At 39.3% G+C, this 16,398-nt stretch overlaps 1 non-coding gene across 1 annotated transcript; it reads right to left on the bottom strand.

The window, feature by feature from the left end:
- Nucleotides 1–16,053: 16,053 nt before the first annotated feature.
- Nucleotides 16,054–16,156, bottom strand: LOC113260977 (U6 spliceosomal RNA). The gene has a single exon (XR_003318200.1). It is a non-coding gene; the product is annotated as a U6 spliceosomal RNA (small nuclear RNA).
- Nucleotides 16,157–16,398: the final 242 nt, after the last annotated feature.

Here is a 16,398-nt window from a genome sequence, read left to right as displayed (position 1 = left end):
CCCAGCAAAAGTCATGAAGTACACCCTGCTAGATGTATGCTTACGTAACATGTTCACCTCTACAACATCAGTGGTCAGGAGGATACCACATGATTATTTGCTTAAATCAACCACCTTCTATCCCTGGAGGTGGGAAAAGGTCAAACCAAAGTGATAGTTTCCAAAGGAGTTGTGGGATGTCATTACCAAGAATTAGGAGAGATTGATGTTGGCCAGCAAACAATATGTGCGTTATAACCACAACATGAAAACGATGCTTTCCACTATTAAAATATGATTATATATAAAGTATGATCCCAATTTTAATGCATAAATTTCTATGCAAATGTCTTTTGACTTCATTTAACAAATTTTTTCTTTTTGGTTTTATAGCTATACCATTCTACTATTAGAATCAATACTTCAGCTAGCACAATTGTATATAAATTCTTGCATGTGTATAAGGTGATCTTAGAATAAATTCCTAAAAATTCAATTGTTGAGTCAAGAAATATACACCAGTTAGGGTTTTTACACATTTTGCCAGATTGCCTTCCCCAAAAGTGATACTTCTGGCAGCAGGGTAACAGCAATGCCAGCTTCCCATAACCTACCTCACCAACAAATAATTCAACAGACAAAAAAAAAATCATAAGACCATAGCCTTACTTTTTCTAAGTGGCTAAACAGGATTCCTAATGTAGATGTTATATAGGCTGATGATTAAGAAGGCTGGCTTTGAAGCTAGAGTGCTGGGTTCATGACCTTCAAAAGTAGGCATCTTTTCTATATCCCATCTATAAAACAAAGATGAAAATAATGCTACCTACACCGTAGGGTAGTTTCAACAATGAAATGTGTTAAAGCACATAAAGAATTAGGAACACAGCCCAGAGCACAGCAAATGTTAGACATGGTTGTTACTAATTTTTACTAAAAGATCTATCATTTCTCCTTTTGAGATACTGCCTTTGTGAAGTACTAAATATTTATCTATATGTGGGTCTGTTTTCAGAATTTCTGTCATCTTCTATTGGCTAGTCTGTTTACTTTTCCCCCTCCGCTGATTTGAAAAGGATTCATATCAACAGTTCTGAAATCAGCAGAATGAACTTGTGATTTCCTAAGATGGCTTGGTATCTTGTCCTTATAAGCACCTCATTTCTTTCTCTGTGTCACGTCAATTTTGCACAAGTCAGCTCTCACCACCAAGCTCTGTGGGTATCATTTTGTGCTTAAGTAGCTTATTCAGTCTCAACTCTTCCACTTATTAGCTCTGTAACTTGAGCAAGTTACCTCAACTGTCTCAGTAGCTTCATTTGTAAAGTGGGGATAGTAACAGTTGCAATCTCATAGGGCTTCTGTGAGGATTAAATGAGATGATACATGTAATGCACATAGTACAGTGAATATAGCAATCCCTAACTGTTAGTTATTAATTTATTTTAATATTACCTTTTTATATCATAAGATACAAAAGTCTCTTCTTCATTAAAGGGCCTGACAAGTACTGACATGAGTAATCCAGATATAAGGAATACAGAGAAAAGAAGGCCAATGGCATTTTTCAAGTAAAGTTATAATTTTTCCAAGTTAATATATAATTAACAGCACCCCAAATAGTACCTTATACCTAGCAGGTGCTCAGAAAAATTGTTGAACTGGTCAATATAAAGAAATCATATTGTCTTTCTGTCTGTGCAGTGCTGAAGATTTCATGTGAAGTGAATATTGAGAAAGAAAAACTTCACCAAAAATGTTCCTCAAGAAATGTAAATTAATAAAACAGTATTAAGATTCTTGTTCAAGGCTTCTGGTACAACTTTATCCCCATGATCGTCACATGTTTACACATGCAGAAGAGAGAGACAGTAAAAAAAGGAAAAATGCTTAGGGATTAGTAGTCAGAGCAATCATTCCATTTTCTTGAGACCTGTGTTCTTTGGAAACATGTCCTACCACAGAGTAATTATCCTCTTTTATAATCTATGTAACATGCATTCGTATGTGTGTGTGTGCACAGACTTACACACACAATCCACAAATAGGCATTTCTTGACATTTTAAACCATTCCAGATTGGCTCAATTCCAGTTAATCACATTAAAATGTCAGGAAATTAAGCATTAAAGATACAATCTGGTCTCTCTTGAACTTATTTATTTGTTCTTAAAAAAAAAAAAAAAGATATGTCAGGAAGCAGCTTACTGCTGCCTTCCTTTCAGCAGACATAATCTTCTTGTTTTACGAGGGCAGGGTCTTTTACCATGTGTGAAAAGATGGAGAAGCAGAGGACCACAAATTCATATGAGAGGTGTGGCCATGTGTGTTATTTTTCCCTGAGGTTTAAAGTGCTTGGGCAAGGCCATGGAGAAAGACACTTGTGAGTCTCCAACTCTGAGTCATCTCGAGGGTGCCAGTAGCATCTGAGATGTTACGCCAAAGAATTATTAGGAACCAAAACACTAAAATCACTCCCATGTGAGTGTGAAACCCAATCTTCTTGACTTTTGAAGGAGAGATGTTTCCTTTACCATTCTACCATTTTCAATGCCAGTAATTGCACACTGGATCAAAAGACTGATGAGGAGTGGAATTGGAAACCTAGAGATAATTTAAGAATAGCTTAGGTAACTAGACCCAGTCTTTGAAGAAGAACTCTATGGGGGAGGTCTTAAATGATCGTTTTACGTCTTGACCACAATTCCTCAGGCACCACGACAGAACAAGACAACATCACTTATGTTTACATGGCATCTAAAAATTTAGCTATGTCAGTTTGAGTTGATTTTTACAGCCATTTTCACAAGTCACTAATTAATTGGCATATGTGCAATTCCCATCCACGCTAGTTATCTAGTTCAAGAGAAATAAACCTATCAATGCAGCCGGCAAAAAAAAAAAAAAAAATAGAGGATTTCTTTACTGCTCTGTGAGACATGTTCCTCTGCTATAGTGAATCAAATACCACACTTATCATAGTCAGCTCAATATTTAAGGTAGATGTATTTCCTAGTTAATATGTAGCCTTATGTTTTAAATTTGATTAAAGACGAACTCCTCAAGTCCAAGGGCCTTGTACTAAAGATTTTTTAAGAACAATCAAACAGAAATAGATAGGTGATTATGATGAAGATAGATAGACAGACAGACAGAACATAGGAACCACATAAAGAACATGCCCCAGGTTAAGAAAGTAAAATATAATCTTATCCATATTTGTTAATTTGTTATTCATTCATTCCACACATTTTATTAAATGCCAGTCACTGTTCTATGCATTGAGGATGAAACAGTGATCCAGAAAACAAGTATTTTTCTCTGTCCACACAGGAGCTTCTAGTCTAATGGAGGATATTGCCAATAATTAGATAACCTCATAAGCAAATACAGAATTTACGAGGCCAAGTGACTGAAAATGGAAAAAAAACAGACAGGAGGATCTGAAAAAAACGGAGATCAGGGAAGGCTTCTCTGAGAAGTGATAGTTGAGGTGATCCCTGAAAGGAGAAAAGAACAGGCAATGACTAGGTTAAAATAGGAAGGAAAGATAGCTCAGGCAGAGGGGTCACCATGTGCAAAGGCTATACAGCAGGAGAAAGCAAAGAGAGTAAAGATTAAAAAGAAAGTCATTGGAACATTGGGAAACGGGGTAGGGTGCAAGATAGAGCTGGAGCGTCTAGGCTCAGTTGTTTTGTCTGTACTTTAAGAGCAATGGAAATCCACTGAAAGAATCTAAGCAGGATGGTGACATGGTCAGAATCATATTTTAGTAATAATTTGTCTGGATGTGTGGAGACTGGCTTAGGGGAAGCCCAGAGGGGCTATGGGGAAACCAGCTAGACTATCAGGAATAAGCTATTGCTATTATCTGGCAATGATGGTAGCTTAGACCAAGATGGTACCAGTGGAGATAGATCAAAGAAAACACCACCAAGATTGAATTAGATTTGGTGGAAAGGGTCATATGGAATAAGCCTATGCAGTAAAACTAACTGCTTTTAGTGGCAAGAGGGAAGGTTAAAACAACAGGAATACTTTACAAGGCCAAATACTGCTCATGACTCAGGCAACTGGTATTCTAAATCTAAATAAGTCTAAACCCAGAATTGTGACCACTTTATGTTGCTCTGAGGTCTTACACTTGCCTCCCAGAGTTAATCTAAGAAAAAACTCCAAGAAAATAGGGGAGTTCTACTTCTGGTTAAGATATAGAGAGGCATACAGGGCACCTGGGTGGCTCAGTTGGCTAAGCGTCTGCCTTTGGCTCAGGTCATGATCTCAGGGTCCTGGGATTGAGACCTGCGTGGCGGGGGGGCTCCCCACTTAGCAGGGAGTCTGCTTGTCTCTCTCCCTCTGCCCCTCTCCCTGCTTGTGCACTATCTCTTTCACACACAAATAAATAAAATCTTAAAAAAAAAAAAAAGATATAGAGAGGCATAATGACTATCACTTCCATCATAACAAAAGAAAATAACAGATAAACTAAAAATCCTATTTTTCTTTAAAGCCATCAAAGACTTTAGATTACTAGACATACATACATACAGGTCTAAATAAACTAATTCCAGAGACAGACATGCCATTCAAAGAAGAGCACAAAGTGGTGATTATTTTCATACCAGGGACAAATTGCCTAGCCTGAGTATAGGCAGGTGGAAAAGTAGGCCTGACACAGACAAAACGAGTTTGCTGGAATGAAAAGAAATCAATGGAACTTTTAACAACAGTGTGGGCTAGCATGAAATACTGGAATCTGAAACACAGAATATATATTCCAAAACAGCAATTCTACCTCATGGGAATTCTGATGAGTCAGGAGCAGCTGGAGCAGAGCTGGGAGGTAGAGAGAAATTTCCTAGTCCCTTGTGCTGCTTAGGTTCCAGAACCCTTCTGGAGTTGAATCTGGAGGTAAAATCAAACTAACTAGAACTGCAACCAAATCCCCTCCTACTTCAAATCTTGAAAATCCCAAACAGATCAGCCCCCTATACATGAAGAAAGAAGCTGGGAGTTAGGCTAAAAGGCTAAAAGAAATCTCCATAATCTCATTGGCAAGAGGTAAACTAAAACTAATTAAACTTGTATCTCAGTCCCAGTTCAGCTAACCTCATGATAGGAACTGGATAAAAATTCCCTTTCCCAAGCTTCTGGACAGAGGAAAGGGAAAGCCATCTCCGGTTAAAACAAAACAAAAATAGGGGTGCCTGGGTGGCTCAGTCATTAAGTGTCTGCCTTCGGCTCAGGTCATGATCCCAGAGTCCTGGGATTGAGCCCTGCATTGGGCTCCCTGCTCAGTGGGAAGCCTGCTTCTCCCTCTCCCACTCCCCCTGCTTGTGTTCCCTCTCTCGCTGTCTCTCTCTGTCAAATAAATAAATAAAATCTTTAAAAACAAAACAATAAGAAAAATATGCAATCTTGCTTAGTCCCTATTGTTCTTTTATGCAAAATATCTGACATATTAGTAGAAAAATTATGAGACACACAAATAAGAAAGGAAATGTGTCCAAAATCAAAAAAAGAAAATAGTCAATAAAGGAAGACCCACTGATGACTACATACTGCAATAAGTCAATAAGGTGTCTAAAATAACTATTTTAAATATGTTAAAGAATTATGTTAACTAAAGATAGACAAAGATGGATGAACAAGAAGGAATTTCATCAGAGAAACTAAAGCTCTAAAAATGACCAAAAGTGAAATTCTAGAATAGAAAAATATGATATCTGAAACAAAGAATGTAATAAATAAGCTTAAAAGCAGATTGCAATAACAGAAAAATCAGTGACTCAAAGATAAGCCAACAGAAAACAGCCAAAGTACAAAAAAAAAAAAAATTAAAATACTAAACACGGTGTCAGAGATACATGGGTTCATATCAAAGGGTAACTAGAAATCTCAGGGTATATTCTCTTTCAAAATGGAGTTCAATTAGAAGTTGATAATAAATTGAAAACTAGAAAATATTAGAAATTAAGCTATGCACTTCTAAAAGAAATGAAATTAGAATTTATAAAATATTTTGTACTGAGTGATAATGAAAACGCAAACATCAAAATTTGTGAGAGGTAGCTGAAGCCATGCCTAGAGGAAAAGTGATAGCTTTAACTGCATATATCAGAAAAAAAGAAATGACTTAAAACAAAGAATAAAAGGTACTGATTGATGAGGAAGAAATAAACTATCTTTGTTTCTGACAATATAATTATATATGTAGACAATCCAAAGGAATCAACAAACAAACTACTTAGGGCTACTGAGCGAATTTGCAAGGTCATAGGATCCAATGGCAATATATAGCAATCAACTGTATGGGGAAAAGACAGTCTCTTCAACAAATGGTGCTGGGAAAACTGGACAGCTAAATGCCAAAGAATGAAACGACCATTTTCTTACACCATACACAAGAATAAACTCAGAATGATTTAAAGACCTAAATATGAGACCTGAAATCATAAAACTCCTAGAAGAAAACACAGACAGTAATCTCTCTGACATTAGCCTTAGCAACATTTTCTACATATGTCTCCTCACAGGCAAGGGAAACAAAAGCAAAAATAAATTGCTGGGGTTACACCAAAAATAAAAAGCTTTTACACAGCAAAGGAAACCACCCACACAATAAAAAGGCAACCTACTAAATGGGAGAAGATATTTGCAAATGATATACCCAATAAGAAGTTAATATCTAAAATATATAAAGAACTTATACTATCCAACACCAAAAAAATAAATTCTATTAAAAATGTGCAGATGACCTGAATAAACATTTTTCTAAAGACATACAGATGGCCAACAGACACAAGCAAAGATGCCCGATATCAATAATCATCAGGGAAATGCAAATCAAAACCACAACAAGATGTTACCTCAACCAGTCAGAATGGCTAACATCAAAAGGACGGAGAACTAAGTGCTCGAGAAGATGTGGAGAAAAAGGAACCCTCATGTACTGTTAGTGGGAATGTAAATTGGTGCAGCCACTGTGGAAACAGTACAAAGGCTCCTCAAAAAATCAAAAATGGAAATACCAGTAATTTCCAATCCAGTAATTCCACTATGGTTATTCATCCAAAGAAAATGAAAATGCTAATTTGAAAAGATACATTCACCTTTATGTTTACTGCAGCATTATTTACAATAGCCAAGATATGGAAGCAACCAAAGAGTCCATCAATAGACGAATGGATAGAGAAGATGTGACAGATATAGACAGATATAGATACACACACACACACACACACACACACACACAAGAATATATTTCAGCCACACACAAAAAATGCGATATTGTCATTTGCCATCAATTTGCATGGATGGACCTAGAGGATATTATGCTAAGTGAAATAAGTCAGATGGAGAAAGACAAATACCATATGATTTCACTTATATGTAGAATCTTAAAAACAAAACAATGAACAAACAAACAAAAACAGAATTGACTCATAAATACAGAGAACAAACGATAGTTGCCGGAAGGGACGGGGGATGGGAGGATAGATAAAATGGATGAAGGGCAGTGGGTGGTATAGGATTCCAGTTACGAAATGAGTAAGTCAGGGGAATGAAAGGTAGGCCTTAGGGAATACAGTCAGTGGTACTGTAATAGCCTTGTATGGCGACAAACGGTCGCTACACCTGTGGTGCCCACAGCATAAAGTACATAGTTGCTGAATCACTATGTTATACATCTGCAACTAATGCAACATTGTGTCAACTATAGTTTAATAAAATAAATTAAAAAATAAAAAACTGAACTCAAAAGAAAAAGTGGAGATTATATAAATTAAATATAAAGAGGAGTATTAAAGTAAATAAAAGACTGGGAGAAATTAAACCATACGATTTACAAATATTTTATAATAATGTAAATATTACAAGTAGTATTTTATTTTTTAAATTTATTTGTTTGTTTGTTTACTTTTGAGAGAGCGAGAGAGTGCAAGCAGGGAAAGGGAGGGACAGAGGGAGAGAGAGAGAATCTCAAGTAGGCTCCACACTCAGCACAGAGCCCGATGTGGGGCTTGATCCCAGGACCCCGGGATCATAACCTGAGCCTAAATCAAGAGTCAGACGTTCAAATGACTGAGCCACCCAGGCGTTTCTAAATAATATTTTAAATACAAAGACTTCCTTTCAAAAGTGAAAAAAATCTATTGTATTTCTATATCTTAGTAACAAAAAAATTAGAAAATGAAATTTATAAAATACCATTTATAATAGCATCAGACACCTAAAAATAAACATTTTTAATTTATTCTCTATACTTACAAAGTTCTCTATACTTACAAACCACAAAACACTGCTGAGAAAAATTCTAAAACAATGGAGAGATATACCATGTTCAAGGACTGACGGATTCATTATTACTAAGATATCTATTCTCCCCAAATTAATCTATAGTTTAAAATAATCTCAATCAGAATCTTAGGTTTTTTTCAGATTTTAAGACACTATACGGTTGAATTAAGATATTATGTTGACCTGAAGGAAAGCTTCTGTTCATAAAAGAAATCACTAAAGTGAAACAAGGCAAGCTACTAACTATGAGAACAAATTCACAATACATGGGTCTATACAGGGATTCATTTCCAGGATATATATAGAAGTTCTATAAATCAATAACTTAAAAATAAGCCAATTAAAAAGAAGGGAAAGCTTTAAACAAAATCTTCCAACAGAAGGTACAGAATAGCCAACAAGCACATGCAAAGGTGTTTAACACCGGAGGTTATCAGGAAAATATCAATTAAAGCCATAATGAGATACCACTATCTAGCTAAAATTAGAGTGACCATATCAAGTGTTGGTGAGGATATGAAGCAGTTGGAATTCTCACACATTGCTTATGGGACTGTAAACATACCATCACTTTGGAAAACAATTTGGCAAGTTTTTATAAGGTTCAACATACCCTACCTTATGATGTCATTCCACTCCTAGGAATATACTTAAGAGAAATGAAAACATGCCTACAAAAAAGACTTGTATACAAATGTTCACAGAAGCTTTATTCGTAACTGCTGAAAACTGTCAACAAACCAGATGTCCACCAAAAAGAATAAGTCAACTGTGGTAAATTCATACAGTGGATTTCTAGGCAGCAATGGAAGAAGAAGAAGAAGAAGAAGAAGAAGAAGAAGAAGAAGAAGAAGAAGGAGGAGGAGGAGGAGGAGGAGGAGGAGGAGGAGGAGGAGGAGGAGGGGAAGGAGAAGGAGAAGAAGGGGAGGAGGAGTAGGAGGAAGAAGAAGGGGGAGGAGGACAAAGAGGAGGAGGAGGATGGGGGAGGAGGAGGAGGGAGGGAGGTGGGGGAGGAGGGAGGGAGGTGGGAGAGGAGGGGGAGAACAACAACAACAACAACAACTAAAGATACCAAAAACAATATAGATGAATACATTGAGTAACAGAACCTAGAGGCAAAAGAGTATACACCATCTGATTCCATTTATATTAAGACCAGGTACAGACCAAATTAATATATGAGGATAGAAATCAGAACAGGGGTTGCCTCTGGGGGAATAAGGGAATGGACTAGGAAGTGGCACCAAACACCTTTCAGGAAAATGAAAATTAATGGCTACAAAGGAGTACATACATTTATCAAAACTCATTGAACTATACATTTAGATCTGGGCATTTTGTTGTGTGTAAAATATTTCCTCAATAAAGGAAAGAGGGAAAAGAAAACAAAATCCTGTGCAAAAACACTTAACCATATGAAAAAATACAGATACACTAAAATGTAGGCTCCATTCTGTATCCAGATCACCAATTTCTTATAAAAACATGACTTCATGTGGGGGCGCCTGGGTGGTTCACTCAGTTAAGCATCTGCCTTGGGCTCAGGTCATAATCTCCGGGTCCTGGGATCAAGCCCAGCAGGGGAGCCTGCTTCTCCCTCTCCCTCTGGCACCCCCTCACTCATGCACTCCCTCTCTCTCTCTCTCTCTCGCTCAAATAAATAAAATCTTAAAAAAAAAATTTTAAAAATGACTTCATGATGCAAGGAAGCAAGTACAAAAAAGTAGCATAAAATCAAGCAAATTATCAAAGTTTTACTTTAAAAAACAGACACACATAGCACTGTGTATTTGTAAGACTGATGAATCACAGACCTGTACCCCTGAAACAAATAATATATGTTAATAATAAAAAAAAGAAAAAAAATAAAACCAGACACACAGAGAACAGGATTCTTCAAAAGACACCTTTTTACACAACCTGAGCAGTTCCTCCTTTAGCATCTATGTTTACAGCCAGCCAGCCCCAGGAAAGTTTCTTAACATTTTCACCATAGTGAAATCTAGTTCCAGTGATTAGTCTCAAAGATAATGAGTAGCAACTGATGGACACGGCTGGGCTCTGGAGCCAGGCAAACCTAAATTCAAAGCCTGTGTGTGCCTGAGTTGCTCTGAGTTGGACCAGAAGCTGTCTCTCTGGGCCTCCATTTCTTCATCAGTAAAATGGAGAAAGGTTTGTTCTGAACTTTAAAGTAGATAACATATGGGAAGCACTTATTGCCTGGCACATAGACAACTCTCAAACTAGTGGCTGCCATTATTACTAATGGGGGGCAGGTAGCCTGAGGAAAGGTGGTGGAAGTAGGCGGGAGCTCAAGTTTTCAGAAGGGAGGTGTTTGTTTTGCTGAGCAACCGACCCCTATGTTACGTTGGCTGATGTCTGAACCTCGGAGGGTACTTTTATATTAATGGAACCACCATATCCTCCCTCATTTTATGATCCCAGAGATCTGATTCTGGGTTGGCCCCCTAGCACCCACAAAACGAACAACCACACAAACAACAGGCTCAGAATGACTACTTGGGTTTTCCATAATGTGGACACGGTTCAATATATAGCTTTTAAGGAAAACAGAAACTGCCGCAAGGTGACTTCAAATCCCATTCCTTCAAAAGAACATAATTATAGGAATAGTGGACTGGCTTTCAGATCACTTTTTTAAACATGAGTTTAGTACCTCGGGGTTTTCCCTAATCAAGATCCTATCTGTACAGTCTTCCTACTCTGTTCCTGTGAAAACAAGCATATCTGCTTCCTTAGTTTTCCTGTAGAATTTGAAGATAGTCCCAATAGAGATTATATATTATCTGGGTCCAAAATAGGATTTCTGTGGCTTCACACTGTTGTCATCATATCACATCAGAGAATCTCAGAATTGTAAGGGATCTCTTTGAAGATCACACCACCTCTTTCACAGCTCCGCCTACTGAGAATCTGTGGTTCGCTCTATCATTTCCATTGACTTGAACTTCATTACCTCGAAAGGTTCCTTAATTCATGGTTGGAGAGTTCAAATTGGAGAGTTCTTTCTTCTGATGAAATAAAATCTCCCTTTCATATATTCCCTCCGGATTCCTTCCCCACCCTTGGAAGAAAAACAGGACTGATGCACTTGCCCTTCACATGGTAGGTCTTCCCCCACTTCTGGAGCAGCCAGCAACTTCCCTGACCACACCATCCAACCAGGATGTTCCTTATCGTTACCTACTTATGCCCTTGCTGTTTCCTTCAATGTGCTTATCAAAATTAGCTATTATTTTTCTGTATGTCTTTTTTATAAGAGAATGTTAGCTCTCAGAAGGGCCACACTGAGCTATCTTCATTATGGCTGCCCTAGCAGCACCTGGCACTGACCCTGGCACATCACGGGTACTCAGTGGACACTGAATACCTGAGTACATGTCTTCAGATATTTTTAAATAGCTCATATTACCTCCTTGCTTTCTGTGACCTGACCATATATCTTTATTCCTTCTGAGAGTTTTCAAAGTGCAAAGGCCAGAGAGCAAGCGGGTAACAAATCTCTGTAAAGGAGACTGGCGTAAAGAAGTGGGAAGTGGTGAGGTTGTGGAACTGGCCAGAGTACGTGCTTTGCCCAAAGGCACTCAAATTCGAGAAAATTTTAACCACTAGGATTACTGACTATAACATGTCTGTGGCTGGATTGGGCCTGCAGGCCACCATTTTATAAGCCCTCTTTCAACCCTTCTTTCTTGATTATGGTTTCCAGAGCCCTCATCTTCCTCCCTTGGGAATATTCTAGTAGGTCAGTATCCCCTCTTGAAGTTTGCTTGATTGACCAGGAAGTCACAGCACATGGGGCAGAGCACATGGGACTGTTACCTTCTGTGGTGTGGATAGAAAACCACTCTCAGAGCAGCCCAGGAGGCTTGAGGTCTCTCAGCAGATGTCCCACATTGTTGTTGGCTCCAATTGAGTTTGTAGTCAATACGTCTTTTTTTACCATGAGCTGCTGACAAGCCACTTAATGATAATAATATTTATGCAACAGCCTAAACAAAGGTCTCTGGCCTTGGAAGAATTCAGGCCATATACACTTCTTGATGATGTTTTCTTTCTACACAAGTCCCGACAAGAAGAACAGGATTCCCCAATCGCTCTGATCTCCCACAGACAGATGAGGCCTAAGCAACCAATCGAATCACAAAGGAATAATCCAGTCAGTTGCTCTTCCTGACCAAGGTAATTAAACTAGATCAACAGACCTGGTTGCATACTAAAATCATCACTGGCCCCATCCCTGGAGATTCTGACTAAGTCTGCAGCACCAGGAGTCTGTATTGTCAACAAGTCCCCTAGATGATGTAGCACATCTAAGAGCCCAAATCTGGGGACCACTGTCCAGCCTAACAGGATCAGTATCACTTGCAAAGTCTTCAAAACTCTGGAAGTGAGGCCCTCTCAGTGACAAACATATCCTAAAATTTGAAAGCCACCTATCTAGATCAGGGTTGACAAACTTTTTTTACTAAAGAGCCAGATAGTAAATATTTTATGCTTTGTGGGGCGAGAGGCAAAATTAAAGATATTATGCCAGTACTTATATAACTGTTTAAAATGTAGCCATTTGTTATAGGTTAAATTGTATCCCGTCCTCCCCCTCTCCAGAGAAAATATGTTGACGTCCTAATCTCTAGCACCTCAGAATGTGGCCTCTAGCACCTCAGAATGTGGCCTTGTTTGGAACAAGGATCTTTGAGAAATAATCAAGTTAAGATGATATTATTAGGACAGCCCTAATCCAATGTGGCTGGTGTCCTTATAAAAAGGGGAAATGTGGACATAGAGAGAAACACAAAGGAGAATGTTATCTACAAGCCAAGGAATGCCTGAGGCTCCCATAAGCTAGGAGTAAGGCATAGAACATGTCCTCCCTCACAGCCCTGAGGAGGAACCAACCATGCTGACACCTTGGTTTTGGACTTAGCCTCCATACATGCGAGATAATAGATCTGTATGGCAGCCCTAGAAAACTAAAACACCATTTAAAATGGAAAAAGAAGTCTTAGCCCAAGGGCCATATAAAAACAAGAAGGCAGATGTGGCCCATGGACCATATTTAGACTATGCCCAACCATGACGACGATGGCTCAACATCCTGTCAATCAACCCACTGTTCATAATCTCATAGTAGACCCAGTCTGAGGTCCCCAAATCCAACTCAAAAAATACCTCTTTGGAGAGGTTTTCCCTAATCTCTATAATGTTAACTGTGCACTTCAAGGGTCTTGCCAGCCTTGCTCACTGCTACATTCTTAGAACCTGACACGTATCAACTTCCAATAAATATTAAATGAATGGGTGAATTTAAGACAGATAATCACAAGATCAGTTTTCAGAGAGGCAACTTAAAGCCATGGGGTATCACTGATTGCCTGAAGTGACACGGCAGAAAACCCAGGATTAAAATCCACTTACAGTCCTTTTATTGTGCCACTCCACCTCTTAAACATACCCAAGCCTGTCCTGAAACAATGGCACTTAAGACACACCACGCTATCCATATTTTATCATGACAGGTTCCCAAATAAAAAGGGATGTTAGGAACTTAGGTGTGGTTAACACCTGGCCATCAGGCAGCCGCAGGCAGGCTGAGCAGGGGGTACACCAGAACATTTACTGAGGAAAACTCTGTGGTACACCTTTACCAAGGCCACCTAGCTCCCATCCTCTTTTTAAGTCACACCTCGATTTCACTTTGGGAAATTAGTTCTCTTCCAGCACGTAACCGTGGCAGGAAGTAATTCTTAGAGTCTGCCTTCCAACCACAAAGAAAATGACCAAGCCATACAATACCTGCCCACGGATACAGTCAGGGGCCTGTACACAGCCTAAGCTCACCTGATGGGACACCATCTCCCAGACTTTGTAAGTCCCAAGTGACAGGGGACATAGCATATTAGTTATTGACTGCTGCATAGCAAATAGCCACAAAATTAGCATCTTAAATCGATGTGCGTTTATTTGTTCACAGTTCTGTAGGTCAAAATTTGGGGATGCCGTGGCTGTGCTCTTTGCTCACAGTCTGTGATGGCTAATTTTATATGTCAACTTGACGGGGCTAAGGGATGCCCACATCAATGGTAAAATATTATTTCTGGGTGTGTCTGTGAGGGTGTTCCCGGAAAAAGATAAGCATCTGAATCGGTGAGTAAAGGAGCTAGCCCTCACCAACCTAGGAAGGCATCATCCAACTGTGGGCCTGAAGAGAACAGAAAGGTGGAGGAAGGGCAAATCTGCTCTCTGCTTAAGCATGGACATCCATCTTCTCCTTCCCTTGGACATCAGTTCTCCTGGTTCTTGGGCCTTCACACTTGGACTAGCATCTACACTATCAGCCTCCTGATTCTCAAGCCTTAGGACTCAGATGATATTACATCATTGGCTTTCCTGGTTCTCTCGCTTGCAGATGGCAGCTCATAGTACTTCTCAGCCTCTATAATCATGCAAGACAATTCCTATAATAAACCTTATTATAAATAATAAATATATATGTGTATATATGAAATATATATATATACATATATATGAAATAAACCTCTTATGTATACACATATATATTGGTTCTGTTTCTCTGGAGAACCCCGATTAATACAAGATCTCAAAGATGTTGGCTGGCTGCGTTCCCATCTGACACCTCTTCCAAGCTCATTCCTGTTACTAGAATTCAGTTCTCTGCAGGTGCAGGGCTGAGTTCCTTGTTTCCTATTTAGCTGTTGGCCAGGGGTCACTTTCAGCTCCTTGCAGCTATTCTGTGGTCGTGGCATAGGAACCCCTCCATCTTCAAAGCCAGCAATGGTACATAGCATCTTTCCGATGTTTTGAACTTCTCTGACTTCCCTTTCTGCCCTCCTCTTCTGCTTTAAAGAGCTCATATGATTAGACCAGGCCCATCCTGATCATCCCCATATGTTAAGGTTGACTGATTTGGACTTTATAACCAGAAAATCCTTTCACATGAGTACATAGGTTTGTGTTCTACCAAGTAACCAGGGACAGGAATCTTGGGTCCTCTGTAGAATGCTGCTACCTAGAGGTCATCTTCATTGCAGAGGCAACAGTGGTGGTCATGTCCCAGCCACTCAGTTCCTGCTGGGAGACAGAGACAGTTGCTGTGTTTCCCACGTCCTGCTTCTTGGGCTTATGGTGCTGCCTTGGTTTCTATCATTCCCAAGCTTAGCCTCCCAGCCTGTCATCAAACTTGGTAACTCCTAATATAAACAAATAAATCTCCACTTACCTGACATTGGCCCAAACTGCCTTCTGTTGCAATCAAGAACCTGTCTCAAGCTCCAGAAGATGTCCAGCAACCCACCACAAAACAGGGCTTCTTATGGAAGGGGAGTGTGATAGGGTAGGAAAGATCCATGGGCAGCTTTGTCAAACCACATATGCCCATCCCCATAAGTCTGACATGCTGGTTTAAAATACCAGAGTTCTGGGGGCACCTGGGTGGCACAGTTGTTAAGCGTCTGCCTTCAGCTCAGGGCGTGATCCCGGTGTTCCCGGATCGAGTCCCACATTGGGCTCCTCCGCTGGGAGCCTGCTTCTTCCTCTCCCACTCCCCTGCTGTGTTCCCTCTCTCACTGGCTGTCTCTCTGTCACATAAATAGATAAAATCTTATAAAATAAAATAAAATAAAATAAAATAAAATAAAATAAAATAAAATAAAATAAAATAAAATAAAATAAAATACCAGAGTTCTATTAAACCATAGAAAAGCAACAACTATTTGCTTGTTTATTTAATGTTTTAAATATGGAACACCTCACAAATTTGTGTGTCAGCCTTGCACAAGGGTCATGCCAATCTCCTGTATTCTTTCATTTATTTAATTTTTTTAGACTTTATTTATTTGACACAGACAGTGAGTGAGAGAGAGAGAGAGAGAGAGGGAGGGAGGGAGGGAGCGCATAAGCAGAGGGAGCAGCAGAGGGAGAGGGGAAAGCAGACTTCCCGCTGACGAGGGAGCCCCATGTGGGACTTGATCCCAGGACCCCGAGATCATGACCTGAGCCGAAGGCAGACGACGCCCAGGTGCCCTTGTAGTCTTTCATTTAAACAAAGCAGTCAGTGGTCTATATGGTAAACAATAAA

This window comes from Ursus arctos, unplaced genomic scaffold (genome assembly GCF_023065955.2).
Source record: "Ursus arctos isolate Adak ecotype North America unplaced genomic scaffold, UrsArc2.0 scaffold_15, whole genome shotgun sequence".
In the NCBI taxonomy this organism is placed as follows: Eukaryota; Metazoa; Chordata; class Mammalia; order Carnivora; family Ursidae; genus Ursus; species Ursus arctos.
The sequence above is the reverse complement of the archived record's forward strand: the minus strand, read 5'-3'. Positions and strand labels throughout refer to the sequence as shown.